Source organism: Calliphora vicina, chromosome 4 (genome assembly GCF_958450345.1).
Source record: "Calliphora vicina chromosome 4, idCalVici1.1, whole genome shotgun sequence".
Lineage (NCBI taxonomy): Eukaryota > Metazoa > Arthropoda > Insecta > Diptera > Calliphoridae > Calliphora > Calliphora vicina.
Window position 1 is genome coordinate 74,681,515 of NC_088783.1, and position 15,395 is coordinate 74,696,909.

Sequence of the window (15,395 nt, forward strand, 5' to 3'; positions counted from 1 at the left end):
TTTTGTTTTTGGCGGCAACAAAATCATTGTTGGCCTGTGTAATTTTTACTTTTGAAACTGCCGGGTACTTAATATCTGTATAACCAAGTGTAAGTATGAGTGTATATGCATAGTACAATTCAATTTCAAGTCTTAAATAAGAATTGTTGTGTTGATCAACATTTCATCACTTCTATCCTCTTATCAATTTCTTATTTGTTGATTTTCGATTTTTCCTCCCAGTTTTTTTTTGATTTTTTTGAAAAATGACTTACCGTTAAAAATTCCATTACTTGATTGGCATTACATTCGTTTTTAAAAACTGCAAACATATGGTGATTATCATTATCAACATTATTCTTTTGAGAATTTTTCGTACTTATTATTATTTTATTTATTGCTGTTTATTTTTATCTGTATCGGTATCTGCTGGATCTGTAAAGAAATAAAACACACACATAAAGATGTAGAAAAACGATGTAAGATGTGAGAATAAAATCAAACGTAAGTAAACATGAATGAACAGGTAATATAAATACACTTCCACATAGTGATATATGAGAAAAATCAAAAATTTTGAAGAATCAAATCGACAATTATTCTTTGGTTTTCACTTTTAATTTATTTTCAGTAAAAAAATGCAAAACTTAGAATAATTTCTCTAAAAACAAATCAGTTAAAATATCTTAAGATTTCTTTAAATTTTTTAAATTGTTAAAATAATTGCTGCAGATGATGTTGCAGGCTACCTTTCGCAGGCTAGGCAAGCAAACCTATTAATAAAGAATGACACTAACTTATTTGAAAAATTTATCATACTAGTTTTCCTGACAATTAAACTTCAAATGATTATTTATTTAATTTAAAAACAATAATATAAATAAAAAAATTTTTGTAAAAAAGACTTAGTTATTTTCAAATATCCGGCTCACTTTGTGAATTAATACTAATTTAGGAAAACAACAGAAAATTAATTGTACATTTATTCAAAAATATAACATTTCATTTGAATCAAAGGAATTTTTCATTTATTTTGTTTATTATGTTGTTTCCATAACTAACAAGTTACGTAAAAATAACTGATTTTTCTTTAGTTTTTGTGACAGCAAACGAAAAGCTTATACTGAAAAACTATTTATGTTTTTAGAATGAAATTGAAAATAAATGACCGTAAATATTAACTGTACAGAAAAACTATTTTTTCGTGTAGTTTGTTTTTTGAACAACGTGCATAAAAAGTTAAAAAATAATTTATTTATAAAAATAAATACATTTTCAGTAATTTTTACTGCAGTCAGTTACTGTAAAATACACCCACCTTAAAGTATACCGATGTATACCGAAAGTAATTCTAAGTCGATAAAACATTGTGCGCAGAGTACAGGTCGAAATTTTGAAGATATTTCGATCAAATTTGGTGCATATTATTTTTTCGGCCAAGCACCAAGCCTACTGGCTGAAATCGGTCCATTATTTAACCTAGCCCCCATTCAAATGCCCTTCCGAAATTGGACTTTATCGGTCATAAATGTTTAATTTATACATGTATCTCCACAAATTCCGCTCCAAATAAGTTTTATATATACAAAATCCATGTCACCAAATTTTGTTACGATCGGTCCATAATAAGTCATAGCTCCCATATAGACCAGCTTCCGAAGATCAGTTTAACGTGCATAAATCGCTTAAAAATATTGTTATATACATAAAATTCAACATAGTTAACTTTAATGTAGACATAAATCACACGACCTAATTTCATGATGATCGGTCCATAATTGATCATAGCTCCCATATAATTCACACTTCCGAAAATCACTCAAAAATATAAATTATTGAAATTTTAAAAGTAAAATGTTTTTGCTCTTTTACTTAGTGTAGGCTATTATATGGTCGGGCTTGACCGACCATACTTTCTTACTTGTTTTGTGTGTAGTTTCATGTTAATTGATTCATTTTAAAGTGAATTCTATCTTATTTGAAACGTATTATTAAAATACAAAAAGTACCATAAATATCCACATTTTGTATTCTCACTCAGTATCATGATTCTGGGTCCACTATTACAGATAATTCTAAAGAAAGGTACCACTTAAGTCACATTTGGTGATTTTTAACACATTCAGAATCATGTGTGCTTAACAATTTTACTTGAACCCCCATCAAGTTTGAATTCAAAGTAATTTCCTGATTCTAGGTTCAATATTATCGAACATTCAAAAAGTATCATTTTAAGAACGAAAAAGTACTCCTTGGTTTGGTTTAGTTCTCCTGTTTTGAAATCATAATTCCATTGAGCCCCCAATTCTTGATTGTTTCATTACTGAGAAGCTATTAGCCAACGTAAATGTATATAAGCTAACTAATTAATAATACATATTAAAAAAGTACCATTAAAAGAAAGAGTCCTTTATCCTCTTGAATTTGAAATTTGTATAGCATTTCCTATATTATTAACTGATTTAGTTTTTATAAAATTAATATTTAACAAATTATCGCAAAACCGAAACTGATCGGTTTTCAATTTTTTAAAACCGAAACCGCGCTTTTGAAATTCTTAGTATTTTTGGAAACTCTAGTTGAAAGGCATAATTCAGATAGCTTATATTGTTTTTGAGTTTGAAATTAAAAAGGGTAAACCAAAAGAATACTAATCTATCACCATACCAGTCGGATAGTTGAAAATTTGCAAAAAAAAATATAAAAGTTTTATCCACTTATTAAAATTTATGCAAAATTTTTAAATTTTTTAAAATTTTTGATTTTCCTCATATATGTTTGGATGTGTAGTTGTACCACCACATACGTACGAATATCTGTATGTATGTATTTAATACTACAAGACGACTTTTACGTTTAAAGGAAAACAATAATAATGAAAAGAAAACAACCATTTATTTATGCTCAACAAATAAGTCAGAAAATTTATAGCTTATATACGAAATATGTATGTATTTGCAGGTAGATATATATAAATGTGAATTTGTGCATATACATAATTTTTTAAGTTCGACGTCTACGTTGTCATTGTCTACTGCTGGCATTTCCTTCCTCTGCTGCTTCTGCTGATCCCATTGAGTGGTTTTACTCCTCTTTAACAGCGTTTTTATTATTTATACCATTAAATTGTACATAATTTGTGCTCTTCGAATGGTTATTAATGCGTTAAAATATTAATATATGTAAGTAAAATCGTAAGACGATGTACGTAAGAGTATTTCTGTGCCTTAAGGTGGTACTTAGTGGGTAGAATATTATTGTTTTATATTTTTATACTCTTTGTTGATTGATTTATATTATAATTTCTTTTGACAATAAAATGGAAGTTTTAAAAATGCATTTCCTATTAGGTTTCTTATTAATTTCCTGTTTCCTGTATTTGCTTATTTGCAGCTAAATCCTTAATGTTAAAACAAGTAAGAAAAAATTTACTATACGATACCCTACATCTGTAACGATTACTTACATTGTTGTACCTTTTTTGTGAACTTTAAGCAGGGACCGAAAATAAAGATTATTTTTAAGGTGGGTATAAAAAAGCTTCGGATTTTATTAAAATCTAGCTTTTATTTTATTAACATCATGGACACTTCGCAACAAAAATGACGAAGGATTTGGTAGAGAAGACGTTTTTTATTCTAAACTTGGATTCTAAGGAAATTGCCTAACTAACTCAAAGGCGGGAAGAAAAAAAGGATAGTATAGTCTGACGTACCATTTATACAACGTCGATCCAATGAATAATACAAAAAGTTGTACAATATGGCTTTATCCTACGAAGAGTACAGGCAGCAAAGAAGTAGCGGATGAATTACAATTACAAAAACAAGCAGCTATTTTGGGAAACCCAGTATGTGTTATCAGTGTCATGTGGACAATTTTGTTTTCTGACGTACCCATTCATCCAGAAAACATCCAGTTTGCAAATGGTTCTGTCTATGGTCGTTTACCTTCAGCACAGTTGAATTTTGTACGGGTGAAGGCCCAAGTCAAGACTCAAAAATTGAAATCGACTGCCTCGGACTCTCCTGCATACTCTCAAGGACATTAGCAATGTTTTCGGCAGATGTTGCGTTACGTCATCATACGGATGTTGGTTCATTGTTAAGTGAATCAGTGGACTCAAATTTATCCACAACACCACGTGGCTTAGAAAAGTTTTTTGGGAAATAATTCGGTGTCGTAAAATTACGAAATGTCACGTTGTTGGAGCTTAGTTATTTTCGAGTTGATCTACGATTTTTGAGCTTCCTTACGCCCTCATATTTTTAAAAAAATCCATTTATGATCCAAATGAGCTGAAATTTTAAATACAAATAGTCCTTGAGAAGAATAGTCCTAGAAGTAGACGCCATACTTTTGAAGCTACAGATAGATGTAGCTTCAACATTATGGCCGCTATCAACTGTCAAAGTTCGGAAGTCAATATTGGAAGACCCTTTATATTATGATATTGGATATTATGCTAGCTTTAAGTGGCTCCCTAATATATCCAATACAAAAATAAACCTGTATTCTTAATATATCTACGTATGTATGTATATGGACTTATGTATACAAACTTTCTCACATGTTTACTTATAAATACTAATATTTTGTTTAGTCATTTTCTTTATTTAAATTCAACAATATTTATTTGTCTTTCATATTAGTGTTGTTGTAGTCGCATTTGTTGTTGTTAACATTGTTCATTTTGTTGACGCCGTTGTTGTTGTCGTTATTGCTTTCTTTTTCAATAAACATTTATCAATTATCGTATTTTCATTATAGATATTATTTATGTATGAGTGCGTCGTCGTATACTATCTGTGTGTGTATTTGTGGATATCTGTGTTTATACTACATACTCATATGCATAAATTATAATCCTTATTGTCACCATTTCCATCCACCATTGTCTTTAAGGACATTAGCGAATTTATGTCACAAATTTTCGAAAATTTAATTAGCATTTGAGTTTTAGGCAATAAAATTATTTAATGTATGTTTGTGTGTTGATGTCTAAAGTAACTGTGCGAATATGTGTCTTTGTTTGTATCTATGGCTGTTAGAGAGTTTGTGTGAAACATAGCAACAAATATATTTATACTGGCTTTTTAGCCGGAGACAAGAGTAAGCATCTGGAATTTTGCATAAAATATGTTGATAATTTTAACTGTGAATAACAGTCGTTGTTGGTGTTGCGTTGTTGCTTGAAATTTTACAAAAACTAAAACATGAAAAATTATTAAATTATTTAAGACATTTTTTTGCTTTTTTTTGTGAATCCTAATGTGATGATCAGAATATAAGAAATATTGTGGAATATGATTAAGATTAACTTGATGATGCTGAGGTTTTTAGTTTTGAGAGCAGGCGTCTTCATTGTGGTTAATTAGGTTTTATATTTTTAGAAATTTTATGACCACTTTAGCTTTAATGAAAATTGTGTTATTTATTAAGACTTTGTACTACAATTTATTAATAGAAACCAAAGTTTTGCAGATATTTTAAAATTTTTGTATTCATGCAAATATAAAATCGTAACATTAATATCACAAAGAAATATCTACTTATGTGTAGATAAAAATGCAAACCAAAATGCTACTCTAAAAATAAAGTTTTTTTACTAACACATTCTCGACACTTAGGTTTCTGAGAACTGAGTTATTTAAAAATGCTAGATTCACAACAGAATGCGTATCTTTGAAACGCGTTTTTTTCATTAATAACTTATATATCATTTTGAAGGGTACATATATGTCATTTATTCTCACTTAGCTGTTAAACATTAAAGTGCGGGGGAGTTTTGCTTTACTTCTTTAATTTGAATAAAAGTGCCGCTGAAGCACACACGGTGCTAGAGATGGTTTTTGCTTTTCTGAAGTTGTGATGTTTGATTCGGAAGACAAATCACACAGGACAGCCAAACAAGTTTGAAGACATTTAATTGTGGATTGTTTTCAAACTCAACAAGAGCTTGCAAAATCATTGGGAGCTACTCAATCAGCTATTTTAAAATACTTGGGAGCAGCAGGATTCATCCAAAAGCTGGGAAATTGGGTACCATACGATTCCTTGCGATGAAAAATGAATTCATTACGATAACTCGAAGCCCAAAAGATCTTACGTAAAACCCGGTCAATCTGCCAAATCAGCACCAAAGTCAAATATCCATGGTGCTAAGTTAATGGCTCTGTATTTGGTGGTAGCAAAAGGGAGTCATCTATTACGAGCTGCTGAAATCTGACCAGACCATCACGTGGAACCTGTTCCGAATGCATCTGACTGGTTTAAAGTGAGCATTTATCGAAACCGTAACTATTTCCGACTACTATTTCGATCGATGCAGAACACTCCCTCTGGGATACGCTTTTTTGGCCTCAAAAGATGAGGAGTTCTTTTTGCTCGGTATCCATATGTTGCCAGAAAGATGGGAAAATTTTAATAAATTTCTAGTGTACAAATATTTTAAAAATAAATGCTAAAAACTTGAAAAAATCTCGCATTTTTTATCCATTAATTTTTTGTTCATATTATAATAATTTATATGTTTGCATGTCGGTTCGATTCTCACACAAGCAATTTTTTTTATTTTGTTTTTCTTAAGCTACATATTTCTGGGGTGAATGTAAGTACATCTGTAGACCAAATCAACAAAGTGCAAAGTAAACAAACTTTGTTTAATTTCAAATTTCTTTTGATGGAAAAAATATTTCGGTAACTTCTCCTGAAGTATCTCCAGTTCAACCAATATCATATTTTATGGTTGACGAATCGACGAATCTAAATACGTCATCGATGCGCACAACATCAATTAGAGATCTTGGATTTATCTTCAGAAGATGAAGATGGATTTATCTTCAGAAGATGAGGAAGACAATATATAACGAGTGTTATTAGCTGCTGTATCTGAAATAGATAGCTTTAAGCTTGTGAGCCTGAATGTAGAAGCAGATTTGTTGCAATATTGGGAATAATTTTACGTAAATTGTTTCATATTGTTCATGCAGTGCGTCTTTTGTTGACTTATAAAAGGAGCAACTTTACGGACAATGCTATTGCCAAAACATTGTTTGTGAAACTAAATTCTTCGTAAATAAAAAACACATAATAAAAACTAACTATCTCATACTTAGAGTAATTTTTACAACTTTAAAGGTAAAAGACAATGTATGTGACGAAAGGCGACGAAAGAATTTCTTTTGAGTTATGAGCAACGAAAAAAAATATTCTTGAGAATAAACGTTATTAAGCAACGTAGAAAAATATAAATTGAAAATAAAAGTTATCAGCAATGAAAAAAAATAAATATTCTGAATAACTCTTATTCAAAAACGTAAAAATTATTCACTGATTTATGCGTATTTTTTTTGGAAAATATTGCTACTTTGATCCAAAACTGTGTGTTTCCATTAATATATTCTAATTGACAAACTAAAAAAAATTCTGCCAGAATATTTCCTTGACAGGTGAAGGAAAAAAATTAAACAAATGAAATTTACATAATTTTCATTAAAGGAAGTGTGTTTTATAGAAATACAACAAACAAAAAAAAGGAAACATGTGTCATAATCACATACAATTTTAAAAACAATCACAAATATATTCAGAAGCAATGTTTGTATCTGTGTGTTTGTACCATTATTTTAATATTTATTATTAAGGTTGAAATGTGTGTTTGAATTTGTAGCCACAGCAGCAATGTCTACTATAAAATTCTTATTAAATAAAATAAATAATTTTTTCTTTTGGTTTTATTTTTAGCATAAATATTTTTGTAGATTTTTAATGAATGAAAATACATATTTGTGTCGTTATTAAATTTCTAAAAAAATATAAGTAAAATTGTTATTTTTACAATTACTTTGTATTTTTATAAATTCCTATCAATTTTATATTTGAACTAAATAAGAAAACCTAATTAGTTTTCATTTTCTATTAGTAAACGTCTCACCACATAAAAAAATCTCATCTGTTTGACTATTTAAGGATATGTATGTTTTGATTTTACTATTGTATTGGGTATTTATAGTCAATTGTACATTTTTAATAGGCTAAAAATCTGTTTAGCAATTTTTGCAGGAGTAAGCAGAATGGGAAAGCTAATGTCTGACAGTCTTTCTTAATGGATCTCATTGATGCTTGTATCTCAAATTGTGTCGGGTATTGATATCGGAATCTGTAAATTTAGACTCAGTGTGACCATCCAGCCTTCGAATAACTGCAACTTCAGTTTTTTTCTAAAACTTATTTCATGTAATTTTTGTAATTAACAAAATCTTGTTTGTATGTTTAGATGTTTATGTATTCTATGATTGTCTTCTTAAATCCTCTAGACATGCAAATTTTAATTTACTTTTAAATTCCACTTCATTTGCATGTCTAATTACAGCTCTGATTTTTAAATGGGTTAATTTCGTTTTCTATTGCTAGTAAAAGTTGTTTAGGATTTGCTATTAAACATTTAAATTGTATTCCTGGTTATTGTGTTTATTCTATTTAATTGTGTTTTGTATAACAACTTAAAATAAGCATTCCCAGACGTTTTGCAAGATAAATTTTATTTTACTACAAAGCAAAATATAAATAAAATCTTTGCAAATTTTATTGTCTTATTATTTTACAAAACAAAATGTGTATTTATTTTTTCGTATATATTTTTTATAAAAGAGCAATGAAAATAGCACAAAAATACCACTTGTGTTTTCTTTGAAATAAAATAAAAAAATGTGAGTCTCCCAATGCGTCCAATAGAAATTTGAGTGTGAGTATATTGAATTTGTCACTTAATTTGTAACAAATTGGAAAACAAATGAAATTTTATTTTAACTTATGTTTGAGTATTGTTTTGTTTGAAGTTAAAGTGACAATATGAATTATTTGTTTTCTTTGTGTGTGGTATTATTTATTGTGACCAATACCACAATTAAAAGCGAAACAAATTTAAAAGCATTGCCGTTCACGATGAGAGGGATAAACTAAAGGGTCTTCCAATAGGGACTTCCGAACTTTCACAGTTGATAGCGGCCATACTGTTAAATCTACATCTCTCGAATTGGCTGTCAATTATTCAGTTTATTTTGCCAAATTACAGTGGATGATATAGCGTTCATCAAAACGACTTGTATTCTCAAAGACGATCAAAAAATTATCTTCAGCGATGAGGCCCATTTCTAGATGAAACAAAACTGTCGAATTTGGATCGATATCAATCCCCATGACATCCAAGAGCGTTAAATGCATCCCGAAAAACTCACTGTCTGGTGTGGATTATCGGCTGGCGGCGTGTTACCCATATTTATTTGAGAATGACGTTGTCCAAGCCTTCAACGTCAACGGTGAGTGCTAAAGATCGATGATTACCTACTTCTTTTGGCCTGAATAAATCCAATATGAACTTTCAAAGAAAAGTAAATGATTTGAAGGTTCATTGTCATAATTAATATTCCAAGAGTCACTAAACAGTATAATAAAGACTTGAACATTGAAAAGAAACCTGGTTCAGGATAAAAAAGTGGTCTAACAGATATTGGTAAGGCAAAATAAGTCGAACGACTCTTTTGAAGAGCACAAAATACTTCCCACTCATTTACCTTCCCACTGACTAATCTATCCCATTTGTACAAGTTTAAAGCTATACAAAGTTTTCCGCTCCTGGTATTCCACAATTCATACATTATTTTGCAACCAGTAGCGTATAAGACTTAGGTTTATAATCACTTTTTTTTGATCGACCCCCCTGTGTGTTGTTATTAACAAATCGTATTGAAAGAGCGTTTGTATTTCTTGTTCGTGTAAAGAGTCAGTAGTTTAATGAATTATAATTTGTTTCACTTGCTGTTTACATTTATGTGGACATAAATGTTAACAAAAAACACATATATGAATGCACAAGATGACTAAAGAACAAATAATTATTTAAGGATTTCCTCTTAAATCTTATGGTAATGAACTTAATGTGTGTGTGATTAATAATACGGAAAGACAGAATTGCATATACTTATAATCGTGATGACATACATACTTATTATTTTCACAACAACGTAAGGTCGTATCAGCTTTTAAATTTTTTAAATTTTTACTAAGTATTAACTCATACTTAGGGTGGTCCTAAAAAATCAAATGTTGCCCACAAAAATTAAATTTTACTTCATTGTTAGATATAATTTCTCAATGTTTTAGTTTTAGAAGTAAGTTGAGCTAAATGAATTGGGGCATGTTAGTTTCCTATAAGAAATTTACGCTGCTTCAGTATATTCTCTTTGTTTGCGTCATTATAGGTGCTCCGATAGAATAGACGATAGTGCACTGGAGTAACAATCCAAATTGCGGTTTCGATTCCCGTCAAAGAGTCTGAATTAGTCATCCAAAATTCAACATCATACAGTTGGAATCTTCTCTGAAAACCAGACACTGGCAACAAAAGCAGTTGAGGTCGGGAAGGAGGAACAGACTTAATGTATAATGTTATCGAAAGACCCGCCAGTCTTCATATATTCGAAGTTTGACTTAATTACATTCGAAACCAACCTAATACACATTAGGCTGTCCCTTATTTTTCGATATCGTTTATTTTTTGACGCATACCCTCTGAAAACTTTCGTATTGACCTAAAAAGCCACCAAAAAAAACTTTTAGCTTGTTCTAAGAAGGGCAACTCGCACAGTGCTTTGTTCAATGGACAAAATTCAAAAACAAGATCATGTCATTGATGTTAATGAAATTTATATTTTTGAATAGACAACTAAATAACACATTCGTGCAAAAATGATTTTTTATAAATATATTTTTTTGTCGTCACTAGAGGTTGCTAAAGTTATTATATTTTCAACATAAATTTTATGGAGAAAAATATATTTTTTTTATGGTTAACTAAAATAATTGTTAAAAGTTCGTTTTAAAAGACATAAACTTGCGATTGATGGCAAATGAAAGAATATGAATGTAGTATTATGAGAAATTACTGCTTTTATCAAAAAAGTTTAACTGTTTAATCTGCGCAATTTTTAATAATTAACATTTTTTTTATTGTAAGCCTGAATTTCTAAATTTTTTTTGGAATATTAGTAAAATATATTTTAATCTATTTTGATTGTGTTTTACTGTAAAATAGTCTTAAGTATTATCTATAAGAAAATGTAATCATTAGTTGTCCTTTCGTATAAAAACTATTAAAATTTTGTTTTTGTTTAAGTGTATAAATTCACATTTTGTAAATTTTCAATTTGCTGATTTTTGGTTTTTTATAAAATAATACAGTTTTTTCTTTTAAATAACTAAGAAATATTTCGTTATTTAACAAAAGTAGTTTAATGGCATAAAGTGTATTAATAGGTCTTTATTTGGTTCTTGACGTTGTATGTTTTTTAGCTGAAATCCAAAAAATTGCCAAAGTTTGATTTAATTTTGAAAAAAACATGTTTATCAATTTTAATTTTTCTTTAATTTTATCTAATGCCTATCTCCTATTTATTATAATGTGTAGTCATTATTTGTCCGTTTTGACTAGAACTTTAAAAAAAAAATTGCTTTTGATGGCACCCATAAATAATACGTTTTTACAGTAAATGTAAGTAACTCAATAATTGAATATAACCTACATATCCTTAGGTTGAGATAGTAATATGAGCTTCCGCTGATATTACGAACACTTAAAGTATAATCCAACATCCAGTTTCTAATATTACAGCTGAACCATAAGTCTATGAACATTTAAAATGTCCGTCCATCCGAATTTAGAAAATACATACAACATTTCAATATTTTTTTAAAAAGATGTAAATCCTTGCAGGTATGTAAATCCTTGCTGGAATTGAAATATTAATAACTAAATTAATGCTGGGTTCCAAAATAAAAAAAACGAATTTTTACGAATTTTTTTAAAAAAAAAATTAGATGTTATACATGATATTGAAATCTTGATGTCTTGGAATTATGAATATCCTTCCGATGAAATTTTCATAATTTTGCGTCTACTATTATAAGAGAACAATAATTTCAGAAAATTAATAATTTTATTCAGGTTTATAGGGTTTTTAAGGAAAAGGATGAATGCTTGCTGCGATTGTAATACAAATTTTCACAAACAACAATAACTTTATAAAATTGATTATAACCAAATTTTAAAATGTTAGGAGTATAACTGTGAACTTTATTCAAAATTATATGTTCAGGATATATATGTCCTTGCACGGATTTTTTCAAGAATTATACTTTTTTTTAATCTTACCAAAAGGTAATATTCTACTAATTTTTATTCGTCTGCAATAACTCCTTCTATTTTTGTCCATTGCCTATATTAAAACAAAGTACTGTGACCCGTGCCGACTTAGCGATTTAGTTTTGAGGTGCATTTACAAGGGGGAAAAAATGCATTTTTTTCAGTTTTTGTAAAAGTTATTAATAAATCGCCAGGCCATTAACGTGTCTCAGGCCACAAGAACAAGAAATGTAGGAACAATATTAACATATTTTGAGAAATATTAAAATAAAAGTTTATTTTTACTTAGAATATATCCACATTTACTTGTGTATGAGTTTATGTCTTCCTAGGATACCGTTAACCTATTCGCAGGTATAACCAAAAAAATTAAATTTTTTTAACGGCAGCTTCAAAACTCCAATTTCAAATTTTTAAAAATTTTGTTAAACAAATTTCAGAATTTGTTGATCATCACATTGGGATTTATTAAGAATATAATAGGAAATAAAAATATGAAAAAAGTATGACAAAATCTGCTATAGTTTTTCCGTACCTGCGATTTAAATTTTCATATTTTAGCGAATGAGCAGAATTTTCTTACTTACTGCTTTTATTTATTTACCTATGGCTGCATTATAGAGACCTTTTTTTCTTTAGTTATGCTGTATGATTGCTAATTCTCTCATTTAACCGGAATTATTTTAAAAGTTTAAACTGTACATTTTATACATATGTAGAAAATATAAAATATCAAATAATGCTTTAAAATTTTCAATAATAACTTTAAATTAATATTGTTGCACATTGAAATAAAAAATTTTAAACATTTCGTTAATGTTTCCTTTTGATTCAGTATAGTTTTTATTGATTTTAAGTTGTTTTTTCTCTGGTGTATAATACTTGTTATACTTATCAGTGGTTTCATTAAATTTCAACCGAAAAATGTAAATCATAAATTCTTTAATTAAATATTTGATAACTTTGAAACTTATTATCACCTTGACTTTCTGATATGAAACAGAAAATGTCCAAGTCCCAAAAAGGACTTATAAGATTCTTATCGACTGTGATTATTTGTCATTATAAATCATACCAAATAAGTATTAAAATTGCTTTAACAGATTTAAAAATATTTAAACTCAAGGATTTTACAACGTTTTTTTTCACTCATGTAATATTTATGAGTAAAAGTAAATTAGCACGTTTGTTCACTAACCTAACCAAATGATTAGCAAAATAAATTTTTAAGAACAAACACTCTAATGAGGTCAATATTATTTAAAGAAGGTATGTACATGAAAAATATGTATGTACATTAGAGTGTCCCTTAGAATTAAATTTTTTGAAATGTTGAAACGGTAACTGCTGAAAACATTCGTAATGACCTAAAATATATCTAGACCTTAAAAATGTTTAGCTTGTTCTAAGAAAATGCATTTTCCCCCTTGTAATTGCACCTCAAAATTAAACTGAAAGTCGGCACGGGTTGCCCTTCTTTGAACAATGTAAACATTTTTTTTGGTGGTATTTTAGGTCATTACCAGTGTTGCCAGTTTAGCTTTTTTGAGGCTAAATTTAGCCTTTTTATTTACTCTTTAGCCTCGAAATTTTGGTTTTAGCTTCGTGGCTTTTTTCTAGCCTTTTCTTAATTTCAAAATAGCCTTTTGAAATTAAAAAAGGCTAAAAATTTCGAGACTAAAGAGTAAATAAAAAGGCTAAATTTATATTTGTGAACCATTTTCATTTTAATTCATTACTGATTTTCATTTAGCTTTTCAACATACTCAAGAATTGTGCAGTATTAAAAGAACAAATAACAATTGCCAATATCAAGTGGTTCAAAATGAAATAGAGTATATATATATATCTGAAAGCTTAAATGTCTAGCAAATTCTCTTTCAAGACAAAATTGTTATTACACATTATATTCATCATTATATAATGGACAAGAGCCCCACAAACTCTTGAAGGCTTGTGATACTCGATGGCGATCAATAGCCGTTAAACGTCTTGTGGATCTATGCTTCGAGTTAAAACCCATTTTGTTTTAATTTCGTCAAACCAGCAATTCTAAAAAGCCAAACTTTTAAGTAATTAATACACTGATTATAATTTGGCGTACCATCTTTTCTTAAAACCAGTATTGCACAAAGTACAAAAAATAATTAAATCATTTGCTGTTTTCTGATTTAAAATTCAAGGAATTTGATCCATTATCGTCGCCAATTGAAAATTGTTTAATGTTTTTGACACATTTTTCATACTAGTTTGATGAATGAGAGATAAAATAAAGAACGTTTTAATTAGTGAAGATTATGACAAAAATAATACGACAAACTAAACTAATTGAGCAATTGCGACAGAGATTACCATATGAAAACTCTACGCAAAATCAATTTTTTCCCGTTGATAATAAAGTAGTAAAACCAAAAAAAATATATTATGTCATATTGATAGTGAAAAATTAAAGTGCTAATAAAATTACGAAGCTTAAGGCTCAGGGGCAGAATATATTAAACTACAAATGGATAAATATAGAACCAACAATGTCCATTTTCTGACATGGTTAATCTAGTATTTAACTTTTTAGTACTTCCTTTAAGTAAATCAGATGAATTTTATGAACATATTTTCTAATTTTTTATTTAAAAATAAATATAAACCAAAATTCTTAATTTATAATATTTTAGCTTTTTTTTGGCTTTTTTTCTAAAGCGGTTTAGCTTTTTCTGGCCTTTTTTTGAAGCCAATATAGCTTCTTTTTTCGCCAGCTCCTGGCAACACTGGTCATTACTAAAGTTTTCAGCGGGTTCCGTTTCAGCATTTCAAAAAAATTGATTCAATTTAACCTATGGTAAAATCATCACTAAGTATTTAATGAATCATTAGTAAGATTTAGCCTTAACTTCTAGAATTATGCGGAATTAAATTTTAATTTTTAATAGTTTAATTATGTGTAATTGATTCTGATATAGTTTTCAAGTTATCTCATCGTCATCATCAATCTAAAGAGCTTTATATTGTATATTAGCAGTTTAGGTTTGAAATCAGACTAAATATTAGATATACTTAATTTATTTATTTACATAAAAAACTCATCAAAACATAAGATTTATTGAAAATACATACATTTGCATATTTTTCTGATACGTCGAGATGTAGACCAACCATGTAGAGTTGGTACATGGCTGGTACTATTCTCACTCTAGCTGGTTTTCAGGACGATGTTGAG

The 15,395-nt window shown here is 28.7% G+C and overlaps 1 pseudogene; it reads right to left on the minus strand.

Annotated features, from left to right (window-relative positions):
• Positions 1-15,395, minus strand: part of LOC135958504 (uncharacterized) — a 222,970-nt pseudogene that overhangs the window by 104,694 nt on the left and 102,881 nt on the right.